This window comes from Salvelinus sp. IW2-2015, unplaced genomic scaffold, assembly GCF_002910315.2.
Source record: "Salvelinus sp. IW2-2015 unplaced genomic scaffold, ASM291031v2 Un_scaffold2061, whole genome shotgun sequence".
In the NCBI taxonomy this organism is placed as follows: Eukaryota; Metazoa; Chordata; class Actinopteri; order Salmoniformes; family Salmonidae; genus Salvelinus; species Salvelinus sp. IW2-2015.
The window spans coordinates 100,858-108,018 of record NW_019943404.1 but is presented as its reverse complement, the minus strand read 5'-3'; positions in this window follow the sequence as shown (position 1 = coordinate 108,018).

Below are 7,161 nucleotides of genomic sequence, written 5' to 3'. Positions count from 1 at the left end.
AACATTGGGAGGAGAAGGTCAGAGGGGGAAGACCTCTGGCTTTTCTCCTCCAATGGGTTTGTAGAAGGAGAAGAGAGAAGAGGACATGAGGTGTATGCAATTGAGATCTTCCCATAGAGATATCTGAGGGGTGGTACAGTAGGGTGTTGTGTTACTGACAGAGATGGTCTGGAACAGACCATTAGTGTGGGGAGGTATTGATGGTGTATTATTGTTAGTGTGCAGGGGCGAAAATCTGATATCAACCATGGAGGGGACAATTACATTACATTTTCAAGAGCAATTCCTGAGGGGACACCAAAAGTAGTGCTGTAACACATAGCCTACGTTGTAATATGTTAAATGTATATGAGGAACCATAATTCCTACAACTGATAATTGATAGGTACAGTAGTTAACTGAAGGGTTTAACCAACTTGTTCAAATGTTTAAATCATTATAATACTACTAATAATAATAGTTATAGCAGTGCTCCTTACCAGTCCAGTATGTATGCAGGTATTCGTACTTACAACTAGCAATATCAAGAAAGGCCAGTAGGTAGCAATGGTACTGTACACTGTATGGTGTTAGTTTTCATAAATACAATGAACATGGTGTGATCTCATCTAAAATAATCTCCATTGAGAACCATCAAAGTTAGTCTCCGTATTGAATTGACCTTTTAATTTGACTTTTTCTGATACATTTATATAGTCATTAAATGTGCCACTGGCCTGAGTCTACTACAATATCTTTACAAGAACAAAAAGCTTAAAATAAGTACAGTTCTAAAAGCAAAATAACTACTTCAATGAAAACCCAAATAAATCAACAAAATATCCTTCAGTCAGTGTCTCAACTCTTCAAACAGCAGCTATGGACAAGTATGTCGCACAAAGTATGCAATTTTAAATAAAATAACATGAAATAAATAAATTTGTAAGTGTACTGTCGTGTACTGTCATGTACTAAAAACTACTCTCCTCTAGGCTGCTTAGTACCCGCTCATACTGTCCTAGCACAGCTCTAATAGCAGTATTCCGCACAGTCCACCTTGTTGGACATAGGGGTTTCCGGGTGGGCAGATGTGTTTCTTTGGACGGGCAATATTCAAACATGCTCTTAAACTTTCCTGACTGGTCATAGAGGACACCTAACTGATGGACCCAAGAAAGGGAATCCCGGATCAGTGGGGAGGCTGAGCAGCCAGCCTGTGTAATCAGATTTACACAGTGTGCTCCACAATGGACATAAGGGCTAATGGCTGCTGCCTTCTCACAATTGCCTGTGCACCTGTGTATTTTCCTGCCATGTTTGAGGCACCATCGTAACTCTGCCCACGTAAGCCAGACATGGGCAAATTGAGCCTCAACACTTCAGTTGCCACTTTCGCAATGCCCTCGCCTGTTGTCTCCGACACCCTGTATAGCCCAATAAACTCCTCGTGAGGGACAAGGTCATGGTCAACATAATGCAAAAAGACACTCTCCTGTTCAGCACCAGAGACATCTTGAGTACCATCAACAATTAATGAAAATTGTACAATCGGAAGAGATCTAATCTCAGCTGCAATGCCTCAAATGATTTTATTGGCCATGATGTTCAGAATTTCATTCTGTGCTTTGGGGCCTCTTGAAACGTCAACACTCTGTTGGCAAAAGTTTGCAGTTCAAAAATTGTGGGTGTGGCTGATATGGTTTTGTGCCATCACTGAGGTAACTGGACAATGCTGTGCCACTGTCCCTATACTGGTGCTGCTGGCAACAAGGGTGACACCTGGTCCTGCCGTGGCTGTGACATTGTTCTCTGAAGTCTCTCTCCCTGGCTCTTTCCCTTTCACCACCCTCACAGACTCAGTCTGTCTCCTAGAAAAGAAATAAGGTGTTTGCCGTACTCCTAACTACCGGTACCCAAAACTACACAATTAATCACAACAGCAATACCATTGCCATAAACAAATCTTAGTTTAGTCATCAGTTTTAAGTTGAGAGCAGGGGTATCCATGGCATTTTCCAATTATGTCCCTATTTTACAAGTAAAAAAAATTGAGAACCTTTCAAATGTTGCCAAACAAAGACTCAACAAACTTACCTGAGACTCCCTGTCTGCCCGTCTGTCCCTGCCTATCTGTCCCAGCTCTGCTGTCTGTGTGCCATCTGTTGCCTGCTCTGCCTAATGACATCATTGTGAAACATTCCATTAGCATTTCACTTCTTTCTTATGAACATTTTATCAACTCGTCTTTGAGATATTAGGCTACTAGATTCTCTACTTTGCGTTTTGTGTGACTGAAAAATACTCTGATGTCCGTCTTTTTACTTTTTTCTGCCATTTTTCTACCTGGCTGGCTGGCCGGTCTAGCTGCACACACACACATTTACACAACATATGCTACAACCTTTTCTAATTTTAATATAGTTTGTTTCATATTGGCTGGCTTCCAACAATAGCTGAATTTGTAAAGCTACGCAGCACCAACTCCGTTTCTGTGGTGTTTGGACACCCATCTGGACAAGAGGAATACCCATGTGAGAATGCTGTTCATCGATTACAGCTCAGCATTTAACACCATAGTACCCTCCAAACTCGTCATCAAGCTCGAGACCCTGGGTCTCGACCCCGCCCTGTGCAACTGGGTCCTGGACTTCCTGACGGGCCGCCCCCAGGTGGTGAGGGTAGGTAACAACATCTCCACCCCGCTGATCCTCAACACTGGGGCCCCACAAGGGTGCTTCTGAGCCCTCTCCTGTACTCCCTGTTCACCCACGACTGCGTGGCCATGCACGCCTCCAACTCAATCATCAAGTTTGCGGATGACACTACAGTGTAGGCTTGATCACCAACAACGACGAGACGCCCTACAGGGAGGAGGTGAGGGCCCTCGGAGTGTGGTGTCAGGAAAATAACCTCATACTCAACGTCAACAAAACAAAGGAGATGATTGTGGACTTCAGGAACAGCAGAGGAGCACCCCCCTATCCACATCGACGGGTCAGTAGTGGAGAAGGTGGAAAGTTTTAAGTTCCTCGGTGTACACATCACGGACAAACTGAACTGGTCCACCCACCACACAGCGTTGTGAAGAAGGCGCCAGCAGCGCCTCTTCAACCTCAGGAGGCTGAAGAAATTCGGCTTGTCACCAAAAGCACTCACAAACTTCTACAGATGCACAATCAGAGACATCCTGTCGGGCTGTATCACCGCCTGGTACGGCAACTGCTCCGCCCACAACCGTGAAGGCTCTCCAGAGGGTAGTGAGGTCGCAGAACGCTCACCAGGGCAAACTACCTGCCCTCCAGGACACCTACACCACCCGATGTCACAGGAAGGCCATAAAGATCATCAAGGACAACAACCACCAAGCCATGCCTGTTCACCCCGCTATCATCCAGAAGGCGAGGTCAGTACAGGTGCATCAAAGCAGGGACCGAGAGACTGAAAAACAGCTTCTATCTCAAGGCCATCAGACTGTTAAACAGCCACCACTAACATTTAGCGGCCGCTGCCAACATACTGACTCAACTCCAGCCACTTTAAAAATGGGAATTGATGGAAATTATGTAAAAATGTACCACTAGCCACTTTAAGCAATGCCACTTAATACAATTTACATACCCTACATTACCCATCTCATATGTATATATACCGTACTCTATATCATCTACTGCATCTTGCCATCTTCATGCAATACATGTACCACTAGCCACTTTAAACTCATGCCACTTTATGTTTACATACCCTACAGTACTCATCTCATATGTATATACCGTACTCTATACCATCTACTGCATCTGCCATGCCGTTCTGTACCACCACTCATTCATATATCTTTATGTACATATTCTTTATCCCTTTACACTTGTGTGTGTGTAGGAAGTAGTAGTGTGGAATTGTTAGGTTAGATTACTGTTGGTTATTACTGCATTGTCAACTAGAAGCACAAGCATTTCGCTACACTCGCATTAACATCTGCTAACCATGTTGTATTGTGACTAATAAAATGATTTGATTGTATTTGATTTTTGTTTGCCATAATCTTTAAAAAAAAAAAGGTGAATAAAATAAATGTAAAAAAGTTCACTAGCGACAATTTAGCTTTTGCAACGAGACCATTAAATATATTTAAGACAATGGTATAAGAGAGTGTAGTTCTGTTCAGTTTGGACTTCAGTTTATCGCCAACCTTATCACAGGGACTTTGAAGCACTACAGCTGCATGCTGATCTTGGAATAAACTGACGATAGCAAAGATTCCATCTTTGACGACGCCACATTAATGGAATAGGTACTAGCTAGCTTGCTAGTTATATGTTTGCTTTAGTTTGCGCGCTAGCTCTGCGAAATCAGCTAGTGTGTGAACCCTGCCAACATAAAAATATAAACATTGCTATGGCGCGATTGACTGGATTAACCTCACGTCAGTTACGTACATGGTCCTTTCAGACATAGATACGAACCCTCTATTACTTGCCAGCTAAAGAACTGGCAGTGGATCAAACCATTGTGAGGCAAAGGGCGGGGTGGTAGCAATCTTTTGAAACTAAAAAGGCGCTATTAAGTGTCTATAAATCAGCCACAACTGCTTTCATGCGTATTATTAATATTATTGAAATTACATAGTTATGTTTACAGTGATAGATTGGGGGGACAAATCATATTTTTCCCAGGATGGGGGGTCGTGTTCCCCCGTCCCCCCTGGGATTTCCGCCTATGGTAGTGTGGTACTCACAGAGACGGTCTGGAACAGACCATTAGTGTGGGAGGTATTGATGTTGGTTTTGAGAAGGAGAGAGTATGCAATTGAGATTTTCCGCATGTCTGTTCGGCCCTAATCCTGATGTCTGCCCCCCCCCACCAGTCCCTAACCTGACCCTGTACCTCTCTCCTCTCCAGGAGCACACTAAGGGGGATTACCAGAAGGCCATGCTGTCTCTGTGTGGGGGAGACGACTAAACGTCATCTGGATTTCATTACCTWCAAGCCTTCGGCGTACTGGTCATTATGTCCACTGCTGGGAAGGTTGCTTACTAGACTACAACCCCCACTGGACTACAATGTCCAGGTATTAGTTAGGCAGCTACTGGACTACAACTCCCACTGGACTACAACTCCCTACGTTAGAGTATTACTCATACTATTGGCTGTTATCATATGGGTATTAATAACTTCAAAGAGATGGCATCATTCTACTGTAAGTATTTCATTAGATGAAGATATTGAACCCACTGTTCCTGTAACAAACCTAGTTAACTGGTAATAAAGTTACTTTGGCAAATAGTTCTTCACATTTAGTCATTTGAAAGATGCTTTTATCCAGAGCGACTTACAGTAGTTTCGTACTGGTCCTTTTTCGTACTGGTTCTCTCCATGCGAATCGAACCCGAAACCCTGGCATTGCAAGCGTCATGCTCTACCAAGTMATTTTCAATATCACATCTTGACCCATTTTCCAAGAGGTAAGAAATAGTCAGCGTGTAATAATATGCAGTTACTATAGGTGACCACTAGAGTGCGGTAGAGGTAGTTCAGTAGCTACACTTCTTCTCTGGCCTGAAACTGACATGCTTTCATCCACTAGTTTATCTTTTCAATAAAATGAAATATTTCACTTTTTCTTAGTTATTCCCCAATTTATAAAAGGAGAGCAGGTTAATGGCGAAGAGAGATGTTGACTCCATAATTAATATTCAGACTGAATCACTTTTCCTGGAAATCAAAGCTAGGCTAATTAAAGTGCTAAACTTGAACATTGTAGAACAAATGACTTGTGAATTAAACTTCTATAAGCAGAGCATTAAGATAGTTGTATTAATTTACAGGACATCAACACATTCTAAAAAAAAACACTAAACAGGATGTCATTTAATCTTCTCGTGTTTCCACTGAAAAGGCTGTATTAAATGATTTAAATAGTGTTTGTTTGGTGCTAATATTTCAATAAAAAATGTTAATCGAACCTCCAGCAGCATAATCCTGAACAAACTGCTGTATGTAGTGCTGATTACATGTCTGATATGTCTCTAAGCCTGGTCAAGTTAATAATGAKGCATTAAACCACCCAGACACATCAGAGATACAGTCGTCCTTCTGAACTAAGCTGCAGGACAGGAAGGAAACTGCTCCGTGATGTCACCGTGAGGCCATTGGTGATTTCAATGGCTGTGATGGAAGAGGATGGCTCATCAATAATGACCTAAATGACAGAGTGAAAAGAACTCAAACAAAATACAAATATTACAAAACATGCATCTTGTATGCAACAAGGCACTAAAGCAATACTGCAAAACAACATGGCAAAGAAATACACTTTGTATGTACACATCACACACTTCACCCAAGAACAATGCGATCGTAAGGTTACAGGAACAGCAAGGTGGGCTTCAGGGGTCGGGTTCAGACAGAGGTATAATCCAGAGAGGTGTTTAAAGGTACAGGAACCAGCGTGGCTCAGGGTTCGGGTCAGGTTCAGAGGTCAAATAAGTCCAGAGAGGGTGTAAGGTACAGGAGCAGGTGGGGCGGGGCCCCCCTCAGGGTCCGGGTTCAGCAAGAGGTCATAATCAGGAGAGGGTGTAAGGTCGGAACAGCAGGTGGACGTTCTCAGAGCGCGATATGCTGGGTACAGACAGAGGTCAAGTGATACAATCACGCATGAGGACGGATGTAGATGTTCAGCAGACTCGTGTAATCGGTTCCTATCCAAGCAGATCAGGCTTTGTTGTAACATGTTCACAACATTTAGATGTAGTACAATCACACACCATTCACTTCATGATGTAGTACACATCAACACTTCACTTTAGATGTAGTACACATCCACACACTTCACTTCACGATGTAGTACACATCAACACACTTCACACGATGTAGTAACATCACACACTTCACTTCACGATGTAGTACACATCACACACTTCACTTCACGATGTAGTACACATCACACACTTCACTTCACGATGTAGTAAACATCACCCACTTCACTTCACGATGTAGTACACATCACACACTTCACTTCACGATGTAGTACACATCACACACTTCACTTCCACGATGTAGTCACATCACACACTTCACTTACAGATGTAGTACACCCATCACACACTTCACTTCAACGATGTAGTACACATCACAACACTTCACTTCACGATGTAGTACACATCACACACTTCACTTCACGATGTA